The sequence below is a fragment of the Siphateles boraxobius genome, unplaced genomic scaffold, assembly GCF_051911475.1.
Source record: "Siphateles boraxobius isolate OS27281-9 unplaced genomic scaffold, OSU_SipBor_1 25, whole genome shotgun sequence".
Taxonomy (NCBI): domain Eukaryota; kingdom Metazoa; phylum Chordata; class Actinopteri; order Cypriniformes; family Leuciscidae; genus Siphateles; species Siphateles boraxobius.
This window is the reverse complement of record NW_027508866.1, coordinates 2689496-2700038: the sequence shown is the minus strand read 5'-3', so window position 1 is coordinate 2700038 and position 10543 is coordinate 2689496. Positions and strand designations below refer to the sequence as shown.

The following is a 10543-nucleotide window of genomic DNA, read 5'->3' as shown; positions in this document are numbered from 1 at the left end:
TATATTTGTATGAGGTAACGTTACAGAGCAGAATTTAATTTATTAATCCATGAAAACACTAATCCGGTTTCGGTTCGCTGTTCGCTCTCTGAAGGCGTGCGCGATTCTCCTTTTCAAATGTAGTACACCAATTAAACACGGCATGTCGCTATCTGTGACGAAACATGCGAGAGCCAATGAGCGTCTAATATCAGTGCCGTAAAACGTGTCGTAACGCTTCGGGCGCAATTTTTGAATTTGAATTCACCACGAGCGGGGATTTGGCGTTTACGGTCTCTGCTGAGAGAAATTATGAAGATCACTGGATGAAGGGCTGAATTTGGATCTGTTTCTTGCAAACAACACATGGATTCTAAAGATTTGGATTACACCAAGCTAATAAAATTAATGTCTTTTGTGAATTTATGTTGTGTTTTAGTGTATTATGGGTCTATAGGAGAAAAACGCCTTTTGTGTTTCACGATATATATGAGTTTTACATGACAAAAGTATGCAAATGTGTATGGTATTACTCGAAATATATAAAACTCATATAAAATTCATATATAAATCATTTAAATTTCTTATATTGAATTATATGCTAGTCAAATTAAAGTCATATAGAATTCATACACATTTTGTGTCATTTGTTTATGTGTTTCGTACAGATTTCATGTTTCGATGATCAACATCTGATTCACTTATATGCAGTTGGCAGATTCTTAAAGGGATACTCCACTTTAAAAAGAAAATTCTTTCATCATATACTCACCCTCATGTTGTTTTAATCCTTAATGAATTTCTTTCTTCTGCTGAACAGAAAGGAAGATATTTAGAAGAATATCAGTAACCAGACAGTTTCTGGTCTCATTGACTTTCATAGTAGGAAAAAAATATACTATGAAAGTGAATGAGACCAGAAACTGTCTGGTTACTGATATTCTTCTAAATATCTTCCTTTCTGTTCAGCAGAAGAAAGAAATTCATTAAGGATTAAAACAACATGAGGGTGAGTATATGATGAAAATTTTCATTTTAAAGTGGAGTATCCCTTTAAATTGTACAGTGCAGATGCCGGTTAGAGGATTACTGTCAGAATATCACTGATCTTTATGAAGACTGTTAATTTTTCTACAGGATTTGAAAGAGCAGTTGAAAAGCAATGATATTGTAAGATCGTGTATTAATTGTGAACTGTCTGGGCCTGTTGTTTGTGAACAAAATAATAACATATTATTGCAAATGAACAAAGCTGAGTCAAATATGTTTCTAGAACAGTGATTAAAATTGGCTGGAATATGTTTTTGTATATATGACATGAACTCTGGTGGTGATGCACTCTAAAAACATTTAATATGATTTACTCATTTTTTTGGTGAAACATTTTTAAACTTAGAATATTGATTAGATTTTTAAGCAGTGAAAGCAATTACTTACACTGTATTAACTGAGTAAATGTTAGTAAAACAAATTAAATAGATCTGAGTAACTGCATTTGGTACATTCACAAATAAACATGAGTAGAAATAATTACGGGGAAACATTTAAAAACAAATATTTATGAGTAATATAAACTGTGTTTATATGGCAGTAATATTAACTTTTTTATTTCCTCTAAACCTTTGTAAAAATATTCCATACAACCACCGGTATAACTACATGACATTGGCCTTTATTGTCGATTAGTAGCCTAACATTACAGCAAAACAGCATATATTTTATACTATTTTTAACACGTATGCAATATTGCCTACATCTAAACTCATGTAAGAAACATTTCGAAGTAAAAATTAAACATTTAGGCCTAAACATTAAAGTAATTCAAGTGTAATCAACCGGTCTGTTATCCAGTATCCAACGGATCAGCGCTGGTTCGCGTGCCGGAGATGGACTCGCCTCTGCGGGGGAACCTCTAACTTTACACCGCCGTCCTGCGTCACTCACAGCCGAAAGATGCTGCGACGCGACTGACTCCTCAACCTGCCAATAAACAAACAGTGCACAGTTCTGAGGACATTTTATCATCCAAATTAGTTATATTCATTATCTTTAAGAATATAGTCGTGTGTTTTATATGCAAGGCCTTACAATCACGCGAAAAGGCAGGCGCGAGTCGACACTCGTTTGAGGTGAGTAACATTGCGTCTCTGTATTAACATTGAGTCTCTGTATGTTCCTTCGCATTAAATAAAATTATTTAAAGCACATTAATGATTATACAGATAAAATAAAACATACACACCTGAATTCCACAGAGGAAATGCACCAATTATGCGAGGCTGAGGAGAGGAGAACTGTTCTGCACTGGAGAGAGTTCAAACAGCGCGCGCGCCGCTCACTCGACTCAACCGTCGAGTTGTCGTGACGTCAGAGGGTGGGGGAGGGGTGCGTTGTTGTAATCATAGATATCTATGGTTGTAATCATAGACAGTAAAATATGAGTAAACTTAATCAATTTCTTATGCTTGTTAAATATTAATAATATTGATTTTATTTAAGTAATATTTGTGGTTCTTGAAACAGATTAGTTTAATTATCCATTCTCAAATATTGTGATGGAAATTTCACAAATATATTAGCTCAGTGTATTTTAAATAAATAATTGGTTAGTCAAATACTAAATTATTTTAGTGAAAAACTTCAAACTTAAATATAACTGTAAATTTCAGACAAAATTTATTGTTGGAGTTTTAGTCAATTATTTCGGTAGGCTATGTTCAACTCAAACTATCAAGTAAATGATATTCAGAGATTTTAGTTAATAAAGTTAATTATTACTGTGATATTTACTAAGCCACTGAATTATTTTTTAGAGTGATACGCATAAGAATCACTTCAACATTTAGGAAAGTTTTATGTTTGTAGGTTAAGAATAGAACTGTTGTATACCATAGTAGTACTGTGATAAAGTTTATAGAAATTGTCACAAATGAAAATTAAATCTGGTGATGCAGGATTTAAAATGAAAAATATTGATATGTGAAATATCCAACTGTATATTGTAGAACACATTCTAATAAAATATTTTTGTAATTAAAATGTGTGCTTGTGTGTGTAGTTTAAATGTTTAAAACATTATGTGGTTTTTGCAGCGTATATGTCCCTTACAATATTCTGTTGGAACATATAAGAATCACAGGAGTTTTTAGCAAATCTTTTCCATATGGGGAGTAACATTAAACCATTAATAAATGCGACTGAAAATTTAATTGATAAGACAATTTAATGCAATAGAGTCAAACCCACGATTTTAATATGCATAAGTTAAATAGGAATACATACAAATTTGTACGTCGGTAAAGTTGTTTATACGTAAATAAATTACATTTTTTTTGCTGTCAATATATGTCATTGTGAGTTGTTGTGAGTTGGGCATGTTGACCTGCAGTTTTCAATAAAGCAGATTTGTTGTCTCAATTCAAGTCAAGTCTGTTCCTTGAAACAAGACGATTCATCTTTTACAAATAACACAGCAGCTTATGACATGTCAAAAAAGCTTGTTTCATCTGAGATATGACTCAAAACAAGATATTTTTAAGACAGTTTCACTTAACAAGATATTCAAGATGCACTGTCTAAAAACACGCTCCTCTAGCTCACTTAAATCTTGGTCTTTAGGTGATTTTGTCTTATATTAAGTGTGATGAGATATTTTGACTAGAAATTAGAAAAATATACTTGGCAAGATTTTGAGTTTTTGCAGTGTAGTACTTGACGTCACGTTCTGCAGCATCAGAGGCTGATGCTTTGGCAAAATTGAACTTTTTTTGCAGGTCTGTAGATGCTGTAGTGGGATTCAAAGCATTTTAAATCGCTGTTAACTGAATTACCGTGGCTCTTTTGCAGAAACGCTAAGCACGGGTATACTTGTTGTTCTGTGGAGTTTCTTTGAACAACTTTTCATTGACTTTTTGCAGCATCGGCTTAGAGCAAGCGCAACAAGCACGCCCTGGTAACAGCCTCCCTAGGTGGGAGGCTGATGCCTTTTAGTTCAAAGTCAAGCCTACGGCATAGCCTATATGCGGCTGTTTACATTTAGAGCCCGCCATTTCTGTTCCATGTGTTTTTCTCCAATTACACAGCCATTTTGGTTATATGGACAAAACAAACGTATCAATGATGTTTTTCGATGACTAGATTAATTTAAAGTTCATGACTCTTTCCCACCTGTTTTGTGTGCAGTCTGCCTCTCTGCTTTCGTACGCAAAGCCTTCGTCGTAGGTCCAGTGCAAAAGCAAGAAGTGGCCTTTTCCCCTTAGGCCACTGGGCCTCTTGCGCACAGTGCTTTGTGTAATTTCAGCCTGAAAGGGCACATGCACGGGCAGGCAAGAATGATTCACTGACAGTCTGACGCACACAAAAACCCACCACAGCTATGCGAAGTTTGTCCGTTCTATGCTAACTCAGATCTTGCGGTCATTATTGCTTTGAACAAACCATCCTTGAATTTGTCGAACATCCAACTTAAATATAGCCCATTAAAGACGACCCAGGTGGGACTTGAACTCACAATCTCCAGCTCCGGAGGCTGATGCCTTATCCATTAGGCCACTGGGCCTTGTCTGGAGTACTTTTTCCTTTAATCAGTAATTTGGCTTCAAGGGGTTTCTAACGCTCAAACAACTACACTTTCGTATCTCGACGCCAGGTCGTGTTCCGTCTTTGAGATGGGCTTCACTGAATTTGTGGCGCCCTCCCGAAAGACTTAATGTAAAAGAGGCTCGTTGGTCTAGGGGTATGAATCTCGCTTTGGGTGCGAGAGGTCCCGGGTTCAAATCCCGGACGAGCCCGGGGATTTCAGACCAAGCAGCGAGAGCAACAAGGTTGGATCCTTCCTTTTGCAGCACTGAGCCAAACTCAAAACTGTCATGTTTTTGAAACCCTTACTACTGCTTGTGTTCATCTGTACTACAACATAGCCAAGATTCAGCCAGATGACAAGCGCTTATTTCCTTGCACAGAACGAACTCAGAATCGCTGCCTGCCAGGGAGTGTGGCTCCCTAACGACAAACGCTTTCTATTAAAACTAGTGCCTTCCCATTCTGTAAGAGGCCAGCATTCAGTGACTCTACAAGTGTACGCAAGTAGCCTAATCTATTGTCAGTCAGGCTCGTTGGTCTAGGGGTATGATTCTCGCTTCGGGTGCTAGAGATCCCGGCTTCAAATCCCGGACGAGCCCTCTCACCTTTAGTATGAGTTCAAGGGTTCTCTGACTCTGTATGCAATTGCATGTGATACCACAGGATTTTTTTTTCTTTTTTTAAGCTGGGTGATAAAACAAATTGTGCTCTTCTTGGTGTATGAAAGGCATTGTTTTCCCTTAGAAGTTGACAGATAAGAAAGCTTATTCTGACGGAGAAGAAAGCTCATTCAGAAGCTCAAGCCCGCTTGAATGAGTCAGTCAGAAACTAGACTTGCTGAAGTTCTCTCTGGAGCTGAGACTCAGTGAGTTGCCCAAAAATCACCCGAAGGGCAATCTGATTATGGAGGAGTTAGCCATGTTGTCCTCCCCACCTCTCAGCCCCCGCCAAAGCATTTACTTTTCTTTATCAACAACTTCATAGTCTGGCCATTTACTGCAACCCACATAGTACTTGACGTCACGTTCTGCAGCATCAGAGGCTGATGCTTTGGCAAAATTGAACTTTTTTCGCAGGTCTGTAGATGCTGTAGTGGGATTCAAAGCATTTTAAATCGCTCTTAACTGAATTACCGTGGCTCTTTTGCAGAAACGCTAAGCACGGGTATACTTGTTGTTCTGTGGAGTTTCTTTGAACAACTTTTCATTGACTTTTTGCAGCATCGGCTTAGAGCAAGCGCAACAAGCACGCCCTAGTAACAGCCTCTCTAGGTGGGAGGCTGATGCCTTTTAGTTCAAAGTCAAGCCTACGGCATAGCCTATATGCGGCTGTTTACATTTAGAGCCCGCCATTTCTGTTCCATGTGTTTTTCTCCAATTACACAGCCATTTTGGTTATATGGACAAAACAAACGTATCAATGATGTTTTTCGATGACTAGATTAATTTAAAGTTCATGACTCTTTCCCACCTGTTTTGTGTGTAGTCTGCCTCTCTGCTTTCGTACGCAAAGCCTTCGTCGTAGGTCCAGTGCAAAAGCAAGAAGTGGCCTTTTCCCGGACAAGCGCTTATTTCCTTGCACAGAACGAACTCAGAATCGCTGCCTGCCAGGGAGTGTGGCTCCCTAACGACAAACGCTTTCTATTAAAACTAGTGCCTTCCCATTCTGTAAGAGGCCAGCATTCAGTGACTCTACAAGTGTACGCAAGTAGCCGAATCTATTGTCAGTCAGGCTCGTTGGTCTAGGGGTATGATTCTCGCTTCGGGTGCTAGAGATCCCGGCTTCAGATCCCGGACGAGCCCTTTCACCTTTAGTATGAGTTCAAGGGTTCTCTGACTCTGTATGCAATTGCATGTGATACCACAGGATTTTTTTTTGCTTTTTTTAAGCTGGGTGATAAAACAAATTGTGCTCTTCTTGGTGTATGAAAGGCATTGTTTTCCCTTAGAAGTTGACGGATAAGAAAGCTTATTCTGACGGAGAAGAAAGCTCATTCAGAAGCTCAAGCCCGCTTGAATGAGTCAGTCAGAAACTAGACTTGCTGAAGTTCTCTCTGGAGCTGAGACTCAGTGAGTTGCCCAAAAATCACCCGAAGGGCAATCTGATTATGGAGGAGTTAGCCATGTTGTCCTCCCCACCTCTCAGCCCCCGCCAAAGCATTTACTTTTCTTTATCAACAACTTCATAGTCTGGCCATTTACTGCAACCCACATAGTACTTGACGTCACGTTCTGCAGCATCAGAGGCTGATGCTTTGGCAAAATTGAACTTTTTTCGCAGGTCTGTAGATGCTGTAGTGGGATTCAAAGCATTTTAAATCGCTCTTAACTGAATTACCGTGGCTCTTTTGCAGAAACGCTAAGCACGGGTATACATGTTGTTCTGTGGAGTTTCTTTGAACAACTTTTCATTGACTTTTTGCAGCATCGGCTTAGAGCAAGCGCAACAAGCACGCCCTAGTAACAGCCTCCCTAGGTGGGAGGCTGATGCCTTTTAGTTCAAAGTCAAGCCTACGGCATAGCCTATATGCGTCTGTTTGCATTTAGAGCCCGCCATTTCTGTTCCATGTGTTTTTCTCCAATTACACAGCCATTTTGGTTATATGGTCAAAACAAACGTATCAATGATGTTTTTCGATGACTAGATTAATTTAAAGTTCATGACTCTTTCCCACCTGTTTTGTGTGTAGTCTGCCTCTCTGCTTTCGTACGCAAAGCCTTCGTCGTAGGTCCAGTGCAAAAGCAAGAAGTGGCCTTTTCCCCTTAGGCCACTGGGCCTCTTGCGCACAGTGCTTTGTGTAATTTCAGCCTGAAAGGGCAAATGCACGGGCAGGCAAGAATGATTCACTGACAGTCTGACGCACACAAAACCCCACCACAGCTATCCGAAGTTTGTCCGTTCTATGCTAACTCAGATCTTGCGGTCATTATTGCTTTGAACAAACCATCCTTGAATTTGTCGAACATCCAACTTAAATATAACCCATTAAAGACGACCCAGGTGGGACTTGAACTCACAATCTCCAGCTCCGGAGGCTGATGCCTTATCCATTAGGCCACTGGGCCTTGTCTGGAGCTCTTTTTCCTTTGATCAGTAATTTGGCTTCAAGGGGTTTCTAACGCTCAAACAACTACACTTTCGTATCTCGACGCCAGGTCGTGTTCCGTCTTTGAGATGGGCTTCACTGAATTTGTGGCGCCCTCCCGAAAGACTTAATGTAAAAGAGGCTCGTTGGTCTAGGGGTATGATTCTCGCTTTGGGTGCGAGAGGTCCCGGGTTCAAATCCCGGACGAGCCCGGGGATTTCAGACCAAGCAGCGAGAGCAACAAGGTTGGATCCTTCCTTTTGCAGCACTGAGCCAAACTCAAAACTGTCATGTTTTTGAAACCCTTACTACTGCTTTTGTTCATCTGTACTACAACATAGCCAAGATTTAGCCAGATGACAAGCGCTTATTTCCTTGCACAGAACGAACTCAGAATCGCTGCCTGCCAGGGAGTGTGGCTCCGTAACGACAAACGCTTTCTATTAAAACTAGTGCCTTCCCATTCTGTAAGAGGCCAGCATTCAGTGACTCTACAAGTGTACGCAAGTAGCCGAATCTATTGTCAGTCAGGCTCGTTGGTCTAGGGGTATGATTCTTGCTTCGGGTGCTAGAGATCCCGGCTTCAAATCCCGGACGAGCCCTCTCACCTTTAGTATGAGTTCAAGGGTTCTCTGATTCTGTATGCAATTGCATGTGATACCACAGGATTTTTTTTTCTTTTTTTAAGCTGGGTGATAAAACAAATTGTGCTCTTCTAGGTGTATGAAAGGCATTGTTTTCCCTTAGAAGTTGACAGAGAAGAAAGCTCATTCTGACAGAGAAGAAAGCTCATTCAGAAGCTCAAACCCGCTTGAATGAGTCAGTCAGAAACCAGACTTGCTGAAGTTCTATCTGGAGCTGAGACTCAGTGAGTTGCCCAAAAATCACCCGAAGGGCAATCTGATTATGGAGGAGTTAGCCATGTTGTCCTCCCCACCTCTCAGCCCCCGCCAAAGCATTTACTTTTCTTTATCAACAACTTCATAGTCTGGCCATTTACTGCAACCCACATAGTACTTGACGTCACGTTCTGCAGCATCAGAGGCTGATGCTTTGGCAAAATTGAACTTTTTTCGCAGGTCTGTAGATGCTGTAGTGGGATTCAAAGCATTTTAAATCGCTCTTAACTGAATTACCGTGGCTCTTTTGCAGAAACGCCAAGCACGGGTATACTTGTTGTTCTGTGGAGTTTCTTTGAACAACTTTTCATTGACTTTTTGCAGCATCGGCTTAGAGCAAGCGCAACAAGCACGCCCTAGTAACAGCCTCCCTAGGTGGGAGGCTGATGCCTTTTAGTTCAAAGTCAAGCCTACGGCATAGCCTATATGCGGCTGTTTACATTTAGAGCCCGCCATTTCTGTTCCATGTGTTTTTCTCCAATTACACAGCCATTTTGGTTATATGGACAAAACAAATGTATCAATGATGTTTTTCGATGACTAGATTAATTTAAAGTTCATGACTCTTTCCCACCTGTTTTGTGTGTAGTCTGCCTCTCTGCTTTCGTACGCAAAGCCTTCGTTGTAGGACCAGTGCAAAAGCAAGAAGTGGCCTTTCCCCTTAGGCCACTGGGCCTCTTGCGCACAGTGCTTTGTGCAATTTCAGCCTGAAAGGGCACATGCACGGGCAGGCAAGAATGATTCACTGACAGTCTGACGCACACAAAAACCCACCACAGCTATCCGAAGTTTGTCCGTTCTATGCTAACTCAGATCTTGCGGTCATTATTGCTTTGAACAAACCATCCTTGAATTTGTCGAACATCCAACTTAAATATAGCCCATTAAAGACGACCCAGGTGGGACTTGAACTCACAATCTCCAGCTCTGGAGGCTGATGCCTTATCCATTAGGCCACTGGGCCTTGTCTGGAGTTCTTTTTCCTTTGATCAGTAATTTGGCTTCAAGGGGTTTCTAACGCTCAAACAGCTACACTTTCGTATCTCGACGCCAGGTCGTGTTCCGTCTTTGAGATGGGCTTCACTGAATTTGTGGCGCCCTCCTGAAAGACTTAATGTAAAAGAGGCTCGTTGGTCTAGGGGTATGATTCTCGCTTTGGGTGCGAGAGGTCCCGGGTTCAAATCCCGGACGAGCCCGGGGATTTCAGACCAAGCAGCTAGAGCAACAAGGTTGGATCCTACCTTTTGCAGCACTGAGACAAACTCAAAACTGTCATGTTTTTGAAACCCTTACTACTGCTTGTGTTCATCTGTACTACAACATAGCCAAGATTCAGCCAGATGACAAGCGCTTATTTCCTTGCACAGAACGAACTCAGAATCGCTGCCTGCCAGGGAGTGTGGCTCCCTAACGACAAACGCTTTCTATTAAAACTAGTGCCTTCCCATTCTGTAAGAGGCCAGCATTCAGTGACTCTACAAGTGTACGCAAGTAGCCGAATCTACGAAAGCAGAGAGGAAGACTACACACAAAACAGGTGGGAAAGAGTCATGAACTTTAAATTAATCTAGTCATCGAAAAACATCATTGATACGTTTGTTTTGTCCTAGGGTCCTAGGGTCCCGAGTTCAAATCCCGGACGAGCCCAGCAGTTTCAGAACAAGCAGCCAGTCAGATGACAAGCGTTTATTTCCTGCACAGAATGTACTCTGAATCGCTGCCTGCCAGAGAGTACGGCTCCCTAACGACAAACGCTCTTATTAAAACTAGTCCCTGCTCATTCTGTTTGAGGCCAGCGTTCGGTGACTGTACAAGTGTACGCAAGTAGCCCCATCCAGCGTCAGGCAGGCTCGTTGGTCTAGTGGTATGATTCTCGCTTCGGGTGCTAGAGAGCCCGGCTTCAAATCCCGGACGAGCCCTCTCACCTTTAGTATGAGTTCAAGGGTTCTCTGACTCTGTATGCAATTGCATGTGATACCACAGGATTTTTTTTTTCTTT

General features: G+C 41.1%; 6 non-coding genes across 6 annotated transcripts; 3 read left to right on the top strand and 3 right to left on the bottom strand.

The window, feature by feature from the left end:
• Positions 1-4464: 4464 nt before the first annotated feature.
• trnar-ccg (transfer RNA arginine (anticodon CCG)) lies at positions 4465-4537 on the bottom strand. Its single transcript has one exon. It is a non-coding gene; the product is annotated as a tRNA-Arg (tRNA).
• Positions 4538-4697: 160 nt separating this feature from the next.
• Positions 4698-4769, top strand: trnap-ugg (transfer RNA proline (anticodon UGG)). Its single transcript has one exon. It is a non-coding gene; the product is annotated as a tRNA-Pro (tRNA).
• Positions 4770-7552: 2783 nt separating this feature from the next.
• On the bottom strand, positions 7553-7625 carry trnar-ccg (transfer RNA arginine (anticodon CCG)). Its single transcript has one exon. It is a non-coding gene; the product is annotated as a tRNA-Arg (tRNA).
• Positions 7626-7785: 160 nt separating this feature from the next.
• trnap-ugg (transfer RNA proline (anticodon UGG)) lies at positions 7786-7857 on the top strand. The gene has a single exon. It is a non-coding gene; the product is annotated as a tRNA-Pro (tRNA).
• Positions 7858-9435: 1578 nt separating this feature from the next.
• trnaw-cca (transfer RNA tryptophan (anticodon CCA)) lies at positions 9436-9508 on the bottom strand. The gene has a single exon. It is a non-coding gene; the product is annotated as a tRNA-Trp (tRNA).
• A 160-nt stretch (positions 9509-9668) lies between these two features.
• On the top strand, positions 9669-9740 carry trnap-ugg (transfer RNA proline (anticodon UGG)). The gene has a single exon. It is a non-coding gene; the product is annotated as a tRNA-Pro (tRNA).
• Positions 9741-10543: the final 803 nt, after the last annotated feature.